The 18,031-nt window shown below is 38.7% G+C and overlaps 1 protein-coding gene across 3 annotated transcripts in view; it reads right to left on the bottom strand.

Annotated features, from left to right (window-relative positions):
* Positions 1-18,031, bottom strand: part of RNF150 (ring finger protein 150) — a 285,841-nt gene that overhangs the window by 86,974 nt on the left and 180,836 nt on the right. The gene's annotated exons all lie outside the window — the stretch shown is intronic.

Here is an 18,031-nt window from a genome sequence, read left to right as displayed (position 1 = left end):
AGCCCAAGAGATTATCAGGGACTGCTCCAGTCAGAAGCTTCTCTTCTCACAAGACTCCAGACCCAGGCAGAAGCAGTCAGAACTTCCTGCCTGGGGCAAGAAGACAGGGAACCATCTGTTTTAAGTATGAGGGCTTCGCAGGACATTCCATTCATGCCTGACTTTGTCCTCGGCTGTGCACTGTTTACTCTCTTCTCTCACCTTTGTTTTCTTTCCTTCTATCAGTCTAACCCTTTTCTTTGTGTTAGAGGGCTTTAGGCTCAAATGCTTAAAGGGGACCCATAAATTAGGGAAGAGTGCAGGAGGGGCCAATTTTTTAAATGGAAATTGAGAAGAATCCACATGCCAAGGATGGGGTTAGCTGTACTCTGGATATGATTAGATTGGGGATTAGAACAGGAGAGTAGCAACCTGGATGTGTCATCATGTTTCCAGATTGCTGTTTAGAATGCCTGCAGATTTATTCCTTAGAAGACACATATCACATTCATTCGGTCCTTTACCCATACATTCATCCAACAAGTAATAAATGCTGAGAACTGTGCTCAACACTGGGAATCAGCATGGTAGTGATTTGGCTCCTTCCTTTAGGGAATGTAATGGGAGGAGAGGTTAATAAAATAACATAAATAAACTACTTAATGACAATAGTGCTAAGTATCACCTTAGAAGAACATGGAGTTTGGGAAGGCTTATGACTGGAGATTTATTTTGTTTGGGTACTCAGGGAAGATTTTCCCGATGAAGTGCCAAAGTGAATACTTGAGGGCTACACAGACATTACCCGCATGAAATGGGAGGGGAGAAGGGTATTCTAGGCACAATGACTGACTGGCACGAGAACCCTGAGCTGGACACTGGCAGAAGTGAGGGAGGGACGAAAGCAGGAGGAAATCACCCTGCCCCCCAAAAGCAGTATGGACCTCCCTAAGTTCAGGCTCTGCACTCAGGAAACAAGTTCTGAATCTGAACTTGCTCACCAACTGTGTTCCTCTGGGGAAAAAAGGTCAAACATTCTGATCCTTCTGACTGTTCTTGGGAGGCAGCCTCTGTCGTGTTTCTGGCATACATGTTAGAGTCAGAAAGGAGGGCCAGTCATTAGCTGTTTTAACCTCAATAAGTCACTTAATATCCCCAAGTCTCGGATGCCCCATCTGTAAGATGGAGATATACCTACTTATGCAGAATCTCCAAACCCTAGAAGCTGATAGCTATTTTTGAACGCCCTGAGTCATTCCCCTTTGTGCATCGGTGATGGTTAGTTTTGCAGGTAAACTTGGCTAGTGCCCAGTCATTCAATGAAACACTAATCGAGGAGCATATCACAGATCTGGTTAACATCTACAATCAGTTGACTTGGAATAAAGGAGATTATCCTAAATAATCTAGGTGGGCCTTATCCAATCAGTTAAAGGCCTTAAGAACATAACTGAAGTTTCCCAAGGAACCAGAAATTCTACCTCCAGATGACAGCACCAGATTCTGCTCAAGTTCCCAGTCTGTAGGTCTGCCCTACAGATTCCTGACTTGCCAACCCCACATAAGCCAATTTCTTGAAAAAATCAATGCCTTGAAAATTGTCTCATATATATACATATACATATGATATATAATGTAGTGGAGTATAGTGGGATTCTCTGGAGAACATTGACCAATATAACTTCCAATGAGAATGTAAGGTCCATGAGAGCAAAATCCTTGTTTGCCTAATTCTCTGTTGTATCCTCAGCATCTAGAATAGTTCCTGGCACACAGGTGATGCTCAGAAATATCTGCTATATAAATGAATACTTATCAAAAGACCTGGTACTCCTCACTGCCTACACATGGTCATAAGCCCATGGACTCAGTCTTGCTAAATCTCTTCCACTGCTTTGCTTGGCTTCTATTCTCAACACTGCTTCCTCACTCCTAATCTTGTTAATGTTCTTTATTACTGCAATAACATCTAAACTGCTCTCCACACCACCAGCTTTTCCTGTTCTTTTCATCCCACTCATCCTTGCCAGATTTATCTTCCTAAAATATAGCTCTGGTTACGTCACCTCCTTGTTCCATTCTGTTCTGTGCTAGGAGCTGGGTACAAAGATGAATAAGACAAGGTCCCTCCATCAATGCAGCAGCATAGTCCTTGAATGGTTCCCTGTGAACCACAACGTAAAGGCCACTGGAAAGCCATACTCCTGGATCCATCATTTTCTGGCTGTTTGATCTTAGGCAAGCCTTAGTTCTCCAAGACTCTGTTGCTCATCTGTGAAATTTTCTTATAAGTATGGGGTTTGCAAGTGAATGACTCTGTATGTGTGTGGGGGGTGGCGTTGGGGTGGGGGGATAAGTAATGACCAAAAGCTTAAAACATAACTCCTGACCCTCCTTAATTTTAAGCTACCATTAATCTTATTAAATTTTGTTGTTGTTGTTTTTCAATGTTTATTTTTGAGAGAGAGAGATAGACAGAGACAGAGCGTTAGCAGGCAAAGGGTAGAGAGAGAGGGAGACAGAATCTGAAGCAGGCTCCAGGCTCTGAGCTGTCAGCATAGAGACCAATGCGGGGCTCAAACCCATGAACTGTGAGACCATGACCTGAGCTGAAGTCGGACGCTTAACCAACTGAGCCACCCAGGCGCCCCACAACCATTAATCCTATTGATATAAATGTACTGCATCTTATTTTTAGATATTATGTTATTACTCCAATTCTTACTCTTTAGAATATACTTTTAACATTTTAACAAGTAAAGGCAAATTTTAAAAATTCAAAGGGAGAACTAAGGCAAAAAATGAAAGTGCTAAAGTGACATATAGATGGTGATCATACTGATTATTAATGAACATTCATTTTCTAACACCATATTTCTTGTGTTAACTATCAAACATGAAGACTGTATCCTTGTAATTAGGATTGCAAAAACAATTCTTCCCTCCCCAATGGAAAGAAAAATAAAAGTTACCAGACTAAATAAATAAAGAGTTAGGGAAAGAATCCAGCGTTCAGTGAGATGTACCAACAGTCGAGTAAACATCTCTACGGCAAAGTCAACCTCAGCTCATCCTGTTTGTACGATTCACAGTATGGCACTGTCTCTTCCCATGTTTTAACAAAGGCTGCGTGAGAAAGTACACACTGAGGAACAATGGGACAAGATATTCTATCTTGTCTATCTTAACAATCCTAGCAAGCTGGAAATGCAACAGAGGATTGACCAAAACTCTTCTTCCTCTTTCTTCATCAAAGGGAAGCAAGCATTTAAGTAAAAGTTCCTCAGAGGTGCCTGGGTGGCTCAGTTGGTTAAGCGTCTGACTTTGGCTCATGTCATGATCTCGTGGTTCTCGTCAGATCATGACCTGAGCTGAAGTCAGATGCTTAACTGATTGAGCCACCCAGGCTCCCCAAATTTGCATTCATTTTTAAATTTGATAATAGGTCGTGCTGGCTATGGCATAAACACTTACATACGTTTGGTGGGAAGATAAATTGGTCAGTCTAACCTTTTGTGAGAGCAATATGGCAGAGTGAATCAATATTGAATGAATAATCCCTTTTAGCCTGTAAAAAAGAATCCGGTTTATACTTAGGTCTTTCAAGTGAGAATATTAAAAGAAACATTAAGCTATTAAAAGAAATATTAAAATAAATATTAAATATGTTATAAGAAAATATTAAAAGAAAATGGGACACAAAACATAAAATATTCAGAATACTACCTGGCACATTAACAGCTAGAGTGTCATAGGGTTGGTTTTTTTTAAATTACTTGTTTACATATGGGTGAAGTTAAAAGCATTTTAACACCTGGCACAGTGTGGGCACTGTCGGATAAGAATGGAGGCCAGCTCTAAACAATGAGTGCAACCTTATAGGCTCAGTATTCACCCTGTTTTACTGTTCTATGTCCCAAGTGAATTTGAGACACACTGGAGGGCAGAGTTAAAGTATTTCTTCTGTCTCCAAAACCTAGTAGAGTACCTGGAATAGGATATACTTTCAGTATTGTTTGTTGAAAAAATGAATTCTGAAAGTCCGTTTTCCCCGTCATGATTTCTTGCAAGTGAGCTTTCTGTGGTAGAGCTTACTCAGGAAGCACTTGCCTTAATTCTTATGGGTTCTAAAACGTAAAAGAATTCTGTCTTCTTCTGGGGGTCGTGGGTCCTGACAAGAACATTAGGGGCATTGATGAGTCCATGACCTGCCTAGACTGCCTGGTAGACATTGCATAGGGCCATTCCTTCTACGCAAATCTCATTTTGGGAACATCAGTTCATGGAACTGAGCACAAGCATTACTCGGTTAGAATGGCCATAATGGCAGTGGTGATGGCACTTTACAGAACGTTGACTGAGCCCAGACAGTGTCATGGATGTTGCATAGGAGAAATGTATTCCACTCCTACCCGGAGGACAAAAGAAATCTAAATTGCTCTTGCTGATTTCTTATAGGATTCCGTTTGTCTAACTGCTCCTAAAATCAGGTGAATTCAACCAGAACTTTGCCAGAATCTTGACTGTCATGTCTTTGCAAAACACACGGAAATCATTGACTTCTTTTGTGCATTATCTTTTGCCCAAATGCCATGCCTTTGGTCCAATAACTAGCAACCCAGGCATTCAATGTATCATGAGATTTCTCTACACTTTCTACTGTACTGTATATTACGCAAAGTAGTAGGTGTAACTTCTATCCCTGTTAGTGAAAAAATTGTTGACACAGTGGCACTTTAGTGTCGTGTGGAAGGTGTATTTCTTAGTTATACATGAGAAAATCTGAAGAGTATTTCTGTATGTTGTTAAAGAGATTCCAAAAATGATACCAGAACTCACTGGAATGCTGAGTTCTGAGGAAAAAGTAGGAAAATCATATGGGCCAGACATGCATCCTACTGGTGAGGTATTTTTCTTTTTTTTTTTTTTACATTTTACTTATTTTTGAGAGAGAGAGAGGAGAGAGAGAGAGAGAGAGAGAGAGAGAGCACGCAAGTGGGGGAGAGGCAGAGAGAGAGGGAGACGCAGAATCCGAAGCAGGCTCTAGGCTCTGAGCTGTCAGCACAGAGCCCGATGTGGGGCTCGAACTCACAAACCACAAGATCATGATCTGAGCCGAAGTCGGACGCTTAACTGACTGAGCCACCCAGGCGCCCTGTGAGGTGTTGTAAACAAAGAATTGACAGGCTGATTGGAAGATGCACAGTCCATACTGTGTAGAGGTTAACAGCATAGGCTGGGGCGTAAAGCACGTTTCATTTTTAATCTTCGCCAACAGTCCTGGGATAACCATGAACCTCTCTGAGCCTTAGTTTCTTTGTCTGTAAAATGAGGATAATAATAGTACCCATCTGAGGCACTCTTTAATACTATTCATCCATTAGGCTACCTTTGCATCTTTCAAGCACATGGGATGATTATAGGCTCTCCTGTTGGTAGCTGTGGCTATGTGACTAATTCTGGCCAATAAGGTAAAAAAAGAAATAGAAGATTTCACTTCAGGCCATGCGATTTAATTACTGACTTGTCAAAGTTAACAGTGTTTGAGGTGTGACTGCTTTGTTACCTGACAGCCATGAGCAGACATTCCTTGTTGATGCACAGATAAACACAAAACATGAGAAATCTTTGTTGTGTTAAGCCACGGAGAGTTGGCAGGATTGTTGTTGTTGCTGTTGTTGCTGCAGCAGCAAAACCTAGATCCTGACTAGTAAAATACCTTACCAGGTTGTTGTAAGGATTAAGTATTTGTTTGTAAAGTGCTTGGCTACTAAGTGTTCAGTGGATAATGGTGCCATTAACTATTTTTTTAAAATGTTTATTTATTTATTTTGAGAGAAAGAGAGCTGAGTAGGAGAGAGGCAGAGAGAGAGGGAGGGAGAGAATCCCAAGCAGGCTCTGTGCTGTCAGCGCAGAGCCCGATGCGGGGTTCCATCTCACAAACCATGAGATCATGACCTGAGCTGAAATCAAGAGTTGGACGCTTAATTGACTGAGTTACCCAGGTGCCCCAACTATTTTAAGTGATGTTAGTACAACATATAAAGTGATGGATCATAAAGAGATACAAGTAAAAGTATCACAGAATTTGAGGAAGGAAGCAGTTCCTTTGTGAGGACATTTGGGAGCTACAGGATGGGCTGAAGTGTGGAGACCCAAGGAAAGAATCTAAGGAGAAGGAATTTACATGAGTAAAGACAGCTCTAGTCCTCATGATTTGGATGAGAAACTCAGTTGGGTTGAAAGCTAGACTATTTAAAAAGTAAGAACAGGAAATAAAGCTGGAATGGATGGATCCAAATCAGCATTTTGAAATAATCTGGATGGACCGAGTAGCAAAGAGGTATGAACAATGAGGAAAAAGCCATGGACCTGAGCTAGATGTCCTTCATTCCTTGTGATGATAGGCTTCTCGTCATCAAGTTATTTCCTTCTACTGTCTCAGTTTTCTAATGTCTCCTATACATAAAGTCCTTGCAGTGGTGACAATGTGGGCATGGTGTTGATCAGGCCAGTTAAGCAGACACCAGCCCCTCCCTACTGTAACCCTATCCAACTGGCCTAGAGCCTCACTGTGGGGGTAATTCTGCCATTGGGCTTGGTCTGAAATGTTTTGGCCAATTATGAGAAACTGCATTTCCCTGATTCCCCCCTATTTAGGTTATGCAAACATCATTTAAAACAAAAAAGAAGAGAAAAGGAAAAGGGAAAAAGAGCTATCACACAGAATCAGCAGTAACCGTATTCTGGCTATTGTTTAAAAACAGAATTACTTTGTTTTGGCAAGCTAATATGCTATGCTAGCAGTTTTACCTGATGGAGTGGGGAGAAAAAAAGAATGCAGTGAAATAAATTATTGCTCACCTTACCAGCACCAGCACTGGCCTCCTATGAACAAGGCTGGCCTGTTTTCAGGGACACAAAACTAAACTTGGAATCAGTGTGGAGAGAGTAAAATCCTTAAAGCTAGCTTACATTGGATTTGGTTTCTTTGGGATGCTCAGGCATTTGGCCTAGAGTGAGATGGGGGTTTCTGGGGATAGACTTTATTAAACCATATTCCAAGAGCTGAGCATTCAACAGAGCATCCTTGCGTGACGGGGGGGTGGGGGTGGGTGGGTAAAGGTGTCAAATGCAGCTTTACAGGGGAAAGAACCAAGCCTGAGAAGTCAGAGAACCTGGCTTTGCTCTGGGCTCTGACCAGCCTCTCTGAGTTAACAGGTTTCTTTCAGTAAAATAAAGGAGCCGTAATGATACCTGCTCTACCTTTATTATAGGTTGTTGTGAGATACAAATTAGACATTATATGTAACAGTAGAGTGCTTTACAATGTTCAAGTATTATAATAAACAGCTACTTAATTTCATCTAGTTGTCTGTACCATCAGGTTTAAATAGCATTAAAGAAAAACCAATAAACTTCAAATATTAAGGAATGGTGTAAGATCCTCTGGCTACTACACTCAATTTCTTTTTTAGCTACAATGGAAGAAATTTATCCTTTGGGAATGCAAGTTACAAGGGAATTTCAGACCCTCATTTTATAGGGGTTTCATTTCTTTGGGTTCTGGTAGAGGGAAGCTCTGTGATTAAAACTTGACCCTGGTCTAATTATATCATTTGGCTAGAGCAGGAAAGCTGGTTGGCATTCATCCTGTGTGTCCAGTTGATTAATATAACTGGGGATCAGGACATTTGAAGTCAGAATGCCATATTTAAGAAGGTTATTACAGTTCAAGACTTCTTTCCTAAGGCAGCATTCGCTCTGTTGAAAATACAACAGAAAATAACCCACCAGACATCATTTATCAGCACTGCTATTTCCTTTCATGTTTCCTTCCTTTAATCCCTTAGATTAAGTGATAATTTTTGGCAGTGTATACCGATAGACCCAAAAGAATCAAAGAAAAAACTTATTAGAAAACACCATCAACAAACTTGGAATTTAGATGTTAATTTTGACTAATGTACAAAATGAACTACATTTGTTAAAAAGTCCACAATGTAGCTTCTTTGGTATTTAAAACATTTTTTCCCATTATTTTATGTTTATTTTTTTAAGTGTTTTTTTAATGTTTATTTATTGTTGAGACAGACAGAGCGTGAGCTGGGGAGGGGCAGAGTGAGAGGGAGACACAGAATCTGAAGCAGGCTCCAGGCTCTGAGCTGTCAGCACAGAGCCAGATGCAGGGCTTGAACTCACAAACTATGAGATCATGACGCAAGCCGAAGTCGGACGCTCAACTGACTGAGCCACCCAGGCACCCCTATTTTTTTCCATTATTTTAAATGAAGGTATAGATTTAAAAAAATATACATATATATATAAATATATATATTTATTTTTTGAGAGAGAGACAGAGAGAGTGAGCAGGGGAGGGGCAGAGAGAGAGGGAGAGAGAGAATTCCAAGCAGGCTTCACACGGTCAGCACAGAGCCTGATGAGGGGCTCAAACTCATGAACTGTGATATTATTACCTGAGCTGAAACCAAGAATCAGATGCTTAACCAACTGAGCCACCCAGGCACCCCTAAAGATACAGATCTTAAGCAAGCTTGATGGTTTACTGAGTAGGTATATGTTTATGTACAAACACCCACTGTTTCCATCACCCCATACTTCTCTTCTCTCCTTACCAGTGAATACCCACTCCTTGCCATGAAGCCACCATTATGACTTCTGTCACCACAGGTTAGCTTTGCCTGTGACTGAATTTCATACAAATGGAATCATAAAGTAGGTATTTATTTTTGCCTGGCTTCTTTTGCTTAACATGATATTTTCATATTTATCTATGCTTTGATATATATCAATAGCTTGTTTCTTGTTTCTTCTTATTACTAATATTCCATTGCATGTATGTACCAAATCAATCTATAGATTTTCCTCTTGCTAGTTGTTTTCACTTTTTGCCCATAATGAATAAACACGCTATGACCATTCTTGTACAAGTCGTTCTGTGAATGTACACATTCATTCTCTTGGAGATGTATCCAAGAGTAGAATTGCTAGATTAGAGGGTAGTATGCATTTAACTTTCACAGAAACTGTCAAACACATTTCCAAAGCAACTGTGCCATTTTAAACTCCCACCACACTATCTAACTTGTAATTTGGCAGAGTGTGTAAATTGATATTCCTGAAAAAATGAGTTTTGTAAACAATAGTTTTCATACACAATGACTAATGAGTGAGATGCTTTATACCTACATAAATTTCAGATAAATTTGAAAAATAATTAATTGATCAGTTATCTTACTTCTTGGTAGGGAAGCATTAAAGAGATCAGCAACCAGATGAAAATTCATAACTTTTATAATGTGCTTTTTTTATCAAAAAGGATTATAAAAACAAAATAAAAATAGAGAAAAAGCACTATGCACTAAAAGTATGAAAACAAATATTAAAACTACTTAATATCGCATTTTACCAATTCTAGGCCATACCATTTCCTCCCCCGCATTTTAACACCTCTGATATTATGAACCATCTTATAGCCAATGACAATTTACATTAGATATGATTTATGAGTTTAGTTAACAACAGTGGACTAAGTATGAAGTACCGTGGTAGGTCACAGTAACATCTCAGAGAAATCAAAGATGTGGGAACTAAAACTAGGCACTGTCTTTATATGTGGCTATCAGATGAGGAAGATGCTTACACCATGGTACTTCATGGTTCCAAAGGTTCGCTAACATAAGCATGCCCACCTCTGCTGGTGGGGAGTAAATTGTTACCACCATTTAGGAAAACAGTTCGACAAAACTCATCAAGATCCTTCAAAATCACTTTTGACTCCGTAAATTGACTTTTAAAAATGTATCCTAAGGGACAAATACAGAAATAGTATATATAAACAATTAAAATGGTCGTGATTTCATAATGATGAAAACTGAAAGCAATTTATTTGCTGAACAACAGGGGACAATTAAATAAACTCCAACAACGGACTATATTGTGCAACCACTAAAGTATTTTTAAAAAATTTCTAAAGTTATAGAAAAATGCTTATTTATTTATTTATTTATTTATTTATTTTCAGGAGTAGAATTTAGTGATTCATCACTTACATATAATACCCAGTGCTCATCCCAACAAGTACCCTCCTTAATGCCCATCACCCATTTAGCCCATCCCCCACCAATGCTTACTTCTTAATGTCAAATAAGAAAGTAGAAAAAATTTATATTAATGGTCTGGCTCTACAAGGTTTACCAATATACATGCGATGTTTATATATATCCATTAGAAAAATTTAATATACTAATATGAATAATGATTATTTCTGGGTGGTGAGATTATTTTTGTTTACTTTATACTTTTCCCTATTTTCAAAATTTCCCACAATTAGCAATAAAACCTTGAAGTTATTTTTAAAATCACATGTATAAAGAAATAGCTGTGAAAATGATGACTAATAATCTAATTTGCATAACATGGGCATGAAAGAATAAGTCAAACCTCATGAAAATCAGCCAACATTCATCACTCTTTTCACAAATAAGGAACCTGGAAAAAAATCTGTTCCTAATCAAGCGTATATATCGGTCACGGCAGGATAAAGTCAGGATAGACCATTACTGCCTGTCCAGAAATTACCCCTTTGTTTTCCACTTCATGAATTATAGGACTCATAGTCAGAATCCTGATCACATTACAGAGTTTTATAGGTTTTTTGTTTTTTTTTTTTACTCATAAACAGTTTGGAATTTTCTGTTCACATGGACATTCAGTACACTTGACTCATCTTACAATCAGACTGATCCCTGGGGTTAAAAACCTTAAGGGAACTACCATCTATTTTCAGTGCTTTCGGTAAAACTTGATTATGATTTTTAAAGTTTTCAAATGTTAAAATGATGTTCATTTTTTATAGGAGATTAGAACGATTTCTTATGTTGTTCATTATGGTCTTGTAGTATCTTGCAGGGAGAGTGAATGAGAGACCCTGTGCCCCTTAAAAAGACAAGTTTATCATGAATATCAGGGTTGAACTGTGGTATTGCTCTGGGCTGTCATCCAAGATCTGGACTTCACATCAGAGTTTCAGGAGAAGCAGGGAAGGCTATGAAATGTCCAGGTGGATCTGGTTGGAAGCATCCAATGAAAACAAGGATATTCTCTGAGACATAGTGAACAGTTTCCCATTGGATGAAAGCCACTGTTTGTTTAGCAAGGCACTTTGGTGTAGGCACTGTGCTTACACCTCCATTAGCTCAGTACATCTTATTAATTTGATTTTAAGGAGGCTGGGCCTTGCCAGGCAAGTACTCTGGGAGTCTTAGGATACATGCTTTTTTCAGACAGTTTTACAAATGGATCCCTCTACTGTTAGCCATGTACTTTATTCTAGATGTCTCCCAGAGCTGCTTCCCTGGCAGAAGAAAATGTCACCTGTCCTAGGGCACAGGAGTTAATGGATTATAGTATTTGAGGAGCCAATAATTAGGTCCATGTTACAAATATGTCAGTTACATCAGCTGAGAAAGGGAAGCAGCTGGCTGTTGGGTTGGTTAGATGGACAGAGTGGACATATGATCATCTCGTCAGTTGTTGACACATGTAACAGGCCTTTCAAAGAACTCATCAAAACTAGTAAAACAAATGTCAGCTTTGACTTTTCAACTGACCTCAAAAGCATTCCTTTTCCAAATCTCCAGGCCTCACCCTTTTAGCTTCTATCTACCTCAGATATTGAAATGTCACCAGAAATTCTTTTGTAAGTTAGAGTATCAATTCACAAATATAAGCTTCATTCGTCCTTCACTATAAATCTGTTCTATACTCTAACAGTAACCACTTATTCTGTTTTTGATTTATAATTTGGCATATTATTGTGTTTAAATCTCCATTTCATCACTTTCAAAACAAATGCTGTTACTCGTGTTCTGATCTTTGTAAAAATGTAGACTTAAGTTTCAAAAAAAAAAAGGCAGTATGATAAATTCTATGTCCCCAACTAGTCTCATTCCTAAAATGGATAGAAGAGGAAATGTGGCATATTTTACCACCCAGAATCCAACAATCATCTTTCCAAAATGGAACTTTGCCTAGGTGAGCCAAAGCTGGTCCTCAAGGTGTTTGTTTATTTGTTTTGTGATTAAATCTGTTTCAGTGCTAGAAATCTGTTTCTTCTGTTATGGTTTTTGAGCAACAGTGCGATACCTGCATGATTTTTTCCTATTATTTAGAATCAAAATGCAAAGATATGCACATGTTTTAAATATAAACAATTACAGATGTATCTACCAATCACCAGCTGGTACGGGTGGCCATTTTCAACTGTTGTAAATGCTGTCTCATGCTGGGTTTACTTCCCAAATCTCTCCTGACTCCAGTTTGGGCCCCCAGAATTTCTTACCTTGACTTTGCAATAGTCTCTTAACTGGTCCTCAGACTCCTGTCAGATCCCTCTGAGTTATACTCCACATAATGCCAACATGCAATGTAAACAGCAAAAGCTGAACCCAGCAAGCCCCTCAGCCCCTGGCTATAATCCAGATGGGCATTCGGGTCCAATGATCTAGGCCTGCCTGCCTCTCCACCATCATCCCCGACTCCTGCACTATAATCTGTCAACTATAGGTTGCATCAGTTAGTTATCTTTGCTTGAGACATTCTTACCTCTTATTAGAAAACTCCTTCAGTAAAGCTTCATGGGCAACAATTAGGCAATTTGAATTCATAACCCCAGAAACAAGGAAATAATCTGAAATATCAACTAAGGTCTACACACATAACTATTTATAGCTGTGTTATTTATTATAGCAAAAAATATGTATGTGTGGGGGACAGCTTAAATGTCTAAAAATAGTCAAATAAATGATGACATATGAGACATTATATGTTAATTGAAAATGATGTTGATAAAGTTTTACAAACATGGAAAATGTTTATCTTAGAAACGACTTAAGGTGACTTAGGAGATGCAGATATTCAAAAAGGTGCCGTAAATGAAAAAGAAGAAATTAAAACAAGAATGGAGACATAAAACGGCCAAGGATAAAGCTAAAAAATCCCTTTTGGCTAGGGGTGGGCCACAATTTTGGCTCTTGGCCTTCTACTGACAAACAGAAAAAAATCTGGATGGTATCATAATTCATTACCCACAATATAAAAACATTCCTTTGCTTGGAAGAAGTGTGATTATTCTGTACATGAGCTGCTCTGGCAAAGCCCCATGAAGAAGTCATAGAATAAAATCCTAACAAGAGACACAACGGCAAGTTTCTGAAGATTGCTTTTTACAGCAACCAATCCCTGATAAAAATGCTGGCAATTGCACCAGCCAACTCCATTCTCCCTGAGGAGCTAATATGTGTAATAGGGCAGGATTTCTGCTTTTCTGGATTTCTGTGAACCTACCTTATTACAGATGTATATTCAGAGAAACAAAAGGACTGAATTATATTTCAATAAATCTTCCCAAAGAGTAGACTTTTTTAAAAATCACACTTTTGATACATTTAATGAGTTTAAAGTTGTACTTGCTAAAAAAGTACCTGGAGTCCGGCTAATCTAGCTGGATAATTAAAAATAGACTTATCAGAATGAATAATTAAGGGGCAGGAGTTGAAGCAGGATGATTAGTGAGAAAGCTACTACAGAAAGCCAGGAAAGAATGGATGGTGGTAATGATGTTAGTAATGGTAACAGGAGCACTTATAGTCCTAATCATAATAAGAGTAACATCATATTAGTATTGTAATAATAGTAACAAGAATAATAATAGCAACAATGATAATAATTATCATTCTTTGTTAGGTTTTAAATTGAATATGTAAAAATTGATTATTAGTTAGCCAACCTCAAGTTAAATTAGATGCTTACATCAAAATCTAGGTTTCTTCATTGACATTTTCTTTATAATAAAGGTCAAGGCTAAATTAAAAATACAACACACACACACACACACACACACACACACACACACAACCCTCCAGACTAGGGGAATGGGGAGTTAACATTTAATGGTTACAGAGTTTTAGTTTGAGAAAATGAAGTTTTGGAAAAGGGCAGTAGTGGTGATCATACAACAATGTGAATGTACTTAATGCCACTGAATTATAAACTTAAAACATGGTTAAAAAGGTCAATTTTATGTTATGTATCTTTTATCCCCCCAACCCTTTCCAGAATTATCTGATCTAACAGGTAACCCTGCTCATGACAAAAATGACATCCTGTTGTGAAGAACCAGGAGCCTGGACAAGCCCTGGACCCACAGGCCACTCATTGACCTTGACTCAGGGGGTGCTCAGAGCAGCCCTGCCTGCTGTTCTCCTTCAAACACTGGAAGCTGGCTTGAAGCTTCAACACTAAACAGTATAAGCGCCACGCTTCCCAACCAGAACTATTTTGGGATAGGTGTTACAACTAAGTTGCTTTCCTTATCCAACCACTAACCCCTGCTCTAAAATATCAAAATCAAAGACCTCAGTAAGAGCACAGGTAGTAGTGACTGCCTCCTACAGTGTCCTCCAGGAAACACTGTTTACAAAATGTGACTATATGAGGGAATTTGTTGCATGGGAACTCTGTTTATGAGCAAGGTAAAAGTGGGGGCATATCTACCAAAGATGATAATTTAGTTTGAGAGGATGTTATCTGTAATCCAACTGTCATGACAGGAAGCCAGCAGGGCATGCTGCTTCCACGGGTCACTTCTGCATAACCCAACGATATCATCTGTATGTGAAAAACTGCTTTTGTCTGTTTTCTTTAAGTGGGGTGGGATGGTGAGACGCGAAGAGCTCATCAACAGGTTATTAAGGAACAAGCTAACGGGAGCCAGGACACCTTCCTGTTTAACCTCAGTAGAATATTCTGACTGGCCTGTGAAAACATCTGGACTCTTGAGGAGCAGGTTCTAAATAAGCACCAACATGCCAGGGGCTTTGGTTGGTTTATTTAATTTAGAGTTTGATCAGCTTCTGCCTACAGAGTCAGAGGCCAAAGGCAAGTCAAAATGAGCCACTAATAATCTGGAACCATTTCTAACATATTCTCAGAATATTAAGTGAAAAGAGCAGGATAATAAACGATGCTGACAGTAGTGTCTCAAACTTGAAAAAATAGGCATGGCAAATCAAAGCAAGGAAATATACACAAATATTAGCAGTTGTTATCTGCTAACGCTGAGGGAGTCAGATAATTAAATATTTATCCAGTATACCAATCTTCTATAATGAAGATGTAATAGACAAAGCAAACTGCTGTTAGTGTGAAAATGTACTTTTTTTTGTGGAGCCTTTCTTGTGCCTAGCTTTGCTTCCTCCAACTTTTTAAAATCCATCTTGCTTTGGTTGTTGTACGCATCGCTCTGAATTGTGATTGCTTGTTTAAACTCACATCTCTCTCTTCCACACTACACTGATTTCCTTTAGGGCAGAGATCATGCCAGAGTTTTCAACTCTGGTACTTCACACCATGCCTGGCACACGGCGGCCACACAATAAATGTCTATTGTTTCAAATGAAGCATTCAGGCCCTTTAAAATTGTTCCTACAACATACAAGAGTTCCCAAAGTCAAAGGAAAAGACAGTAGCAGACACTAATACCCTCCTAAATTAATGATAATGCTGTAGGGATCCATCAGAGAAAGGAAATAATTCTATAGGCACCTAGGGAAAGGATGCATATATTCCTTTCTTTCTTTCGTTCTTCTTCTTATTTTTTTTAATGCCAGACTTTCGCCCTGCCCAAGGAGGTCAGATTCTTTTTGAGCCGGAGTGTTTGAAACTGGGTAGCTAAATAGACTGAAATGGTTAACTACTGAAGAAAAGGAACACCGTAGGATAAAAGCCACGGGAAGAATCTGAGAGCCCAGCTTATTCTCTGGACAAGAGAAGACAGTAACATTTCAATTCAGTGCTTCAATAAAATATCTTCTGTAGCTAAAAATCATAATCACCAGTACAAATCTGACTCACCAAAACCAGCCCTAAGGTCAACTGTAATGTAGATTTCGGCATATAGATGCTGTAAGCAAAATCAAAGTTCTTTGGAAAACATCCTAGCGGTGCGTTAGGATCAAACCCAAACCACAAAAGTTGGCCCTGTCTGACCCTGAGGTGCTTTGTGTGTTGCTGTGGATGTGCATGCCTGTCTGGCCCCACAGGGAGCCTCGTCTGTGCATGTGCCGGAGAAGGCCCCTGGGGGAAAATGCTAAGTGCGTATGTGCGTGACTCAACTTCAGTAATCGCCGTGACTACAAATAAGGAAGGGAGATCATTTGTTAATTCACCCTCATTTGTGCAAGGGTTTCCAAAAGACACAGACAAGAGAATGACTCTGAAAAAATCATGGTACAAGAACATCCTGGAGTGATCCGGAAAGATACCCTAAGTGACCCCAATAGAGAAGTGATGTACCTGGTGTGTCAAAAGTTAGGAGGCTGCAGAAAAGAGTATAAAAGAAGAAAGACACAATCTAGATTTTTTTTTTTTTGGAAACTGTTTATACTCCGAGGGGATGCAAAAAATTCCGTGGGTGAGTCAGCCTGGAAATAATGAGAAAGAGAGTCTATAAAGTTCATAGGAGCTAGGGCTTAATCATACCCCAGAGGAAATTATGTAGCAAAAAGCAAATGCCAGTGCATTTGTTTGCTAACATCCATTAGCGCAGACTGTCTGGCAGAAACAAGCAACAGGCATCAAAATATCTCGACTTTAAAGTCAGCACGGAAAAAATGGATGAGCTCTTCAAAGAGTAAATATATATGGCTCATCTAAGATCAAACGATAAGGAACTCTAACCTGTACTTGGTAATTCTCAATGTTATTTTGTTATTTAAAGCAGGGCCCACAATAAGGAAATAAAAGCAGATGGACAATAAGAAGCTTGAAGCAGAAAGAATCAAGGAATGAGCTGAGAACCAAATAATAATGTAAAAATGAAGAGTTTCAGGCCAAACTGAACTGGCCTAGGGCAAGGGCTAGTATAAATATACTTGAAGTTCCTAAACTTTTATTTTTTTTTTGTAAATATTAAAATGCTATTTCCCTGGTTAGTATTTCCAAAAATTATACTGTAGGAGATAGATCTGGAATAGTACATGATGACAATCTAAACACTGCTAAAGCAATGTAATTTGTCATAATTAAGAACTGAAATCAGCCAATGTTCCACAACAGGCGCGTGGTAAATTGAATTGTGGTACATCTATGGCTTGGATATTATGCAGCTTCTAGTTAATTCTACGCAGTAACATGGAATATACATGACAGAGCTCTAGATGAAGAAGTCACTTTATACAATATGGATTACAGAGCTAAAGTAATGCTATATATAGTTTTTAAAACAGATTTTCTTAATCACATTTATATTCTCAAGAAAAAGTTTCAATTCAACTTAAATTTGCTTTGATGTTTTTTTTTAGTAGTACCCTCATAGAGCTCTAAACATACACCAAGCAGAAGCAAAGCACGTTCCTCGCTTCTATGAGGCTTTATGAAACCCTTAGTAAAATATTGTAGACATAAAAAAATGCTACCTCTGGAGCAGCATCTCTGTAGCTCACACACCGCCTGCCATTCTTTGCCAGTGTTTCTAGAAGTCACCAAGTAAATACCAAGTGTAATGTCTGAAGAGAGAATTGATACATTCCCTCATAGGAAGACCCATCGAGCCTTCATGTGTCCCAGTTTATGATTTTGCCATAGAGACAGTCAAGCATCTATAAACTAGGGAAAGTGAATCCCCAGGGAAGGCTTTGGCTAGGGCCAGCACAGTGCACTTTTCTCCAGGCCCTTTCCTGATGATCAATGTGCCTAAAAGCATTTCAGAAGAGACCATTCCCCTTGGGAGTTTCTGCATTTATTTGCATACCCTGTCCTTTTTTTTTTGACACTTCTTTGTCATTTTGGGATTATTAAACTAATTCCTTTACAGGCATATTTTATTTCTTTTGTATTTCTAAAAAACAGTTCTTAAAGGTGCCCTGATTTATATCTTTGTGTATTTTATCTACTTTATTTACTTAAATACTCTTAAGAATTTTTAAAGCTAATCTTTCTAAGTGAAGAACCTTTCTTCAAGGGATAATTT

Source organism: Acinonyx jubatus, chromosome B1, assembly GCF_027475565.1.
Source record: "Acinonyx jubatus isolate Ajub_Pintada_27869175 chromosome B1, VMU_Ajub_asm_v1.0, whole genome shotgun sequence".
Classification (NCBI taxonomy): domain Eukaryota; kingdom Metazoa; phylum Chordata; class Mammalia; order Carnivora; family Felidae; genus Acinonyx; species Acinonyx jubatus.
Note: the sequence above shows the minus strand (reverse complement) of the source record. Positions and strands in the feature narration are given on the sequence as shown.